Here is a 687-nt window from a genome sequence, read left to right as displayed (position 1 = left end):
TCTTGATAAGTTCGAATTCTTCTACCTCTTCCTTCTATTTTTCTTTTCCTCTGACACTTCAAGGAATCTCTATACTGTGACATAGAGGATTCCATACTTTCTTGTTCTCTTTTCTTTCTTGGCAAAGTTCTTTCCACCTCAAAAATTGAGTAAGCTTAGAGTGGAAGTCCAAACCTTCAGACAGAAGGAAGGAGAATCCCTCTATGAAGCTTGGGAAAGATACAAACAATTAATCAGAAAGTGTCCCTCTGATATGCTTTTTGAATAGAGCATCATAGGTATTTTCTATGATGGTCTGTCTGAACTGTCCAAGATGTCTTTGGATAGCTCTGCTGGAGGATCTCTTCATCTGAAGGAGACGCCTACAGAAGCTCAAGAGCTGATTGAAATGGTTGCAAATAACCAATTCATGTACACTTCTGAAAGAAATCCTGTGAACAATGGGACTAATCAGAAGAAAGGAGTTCTTGAGATTGATACTCTAAATGCCATATTGGCTTAAAATAAAATATTGACTCAGCAAGTCAATATGGTTTCTCAAAGTCTATCTGGAATGCAAAATGCACCAGGTAGTACTAAGGAGGATTCATCTGAAGAAGAAGCTTATGATCCTGAGAACCCTTCAATGGAAGAGGTGAATTACATAGGAGACCCCTATGGAAACACCTATAATCCTTCATGAAGAAA

At 38.1% G+C, this 687-nt stretch overlaps 1 non-coding gene across 1 annotated transcript; it reads right to left on the bottom strand.

Moving 5' to 3' along the window:
* Nucleotides 1-151: 151 nt before the first annotated feature.
* LOC127740928 (small nucleolar RNA R71) lies at nt 152-259 on the bottom strand. Its single transcript, XR_008001784.1, has one exon. It is a non-coding gene; the product is annotated as a small nucleolar RNA R71 (small nucleolar RNA).
* Nucleotides 260-687: the final 428 nt, after the last annotated feature.

Source organism: Arachis duranensis, chromosome 7 (genome assembly GCF_000817695.3).
Source record: "Arachis duranensis cultivar V14167 chromosome 7, aradu.V14167.gnm2.J7QH, whole genome shotgun sequence".
In the NCBI taxonomy this organism is placed as follows: domain Eukaryota; kingdom Viridiplantae; phylum Streptophyta; class Magnoliopsida; order Fabales; family Fabaceae; genus Arachis; species Arachis duranensis.
Note: the sequence above shows the minus strand (reverse complement) of the source record. Positions and strands in the feature narration are given on the sequence as shown.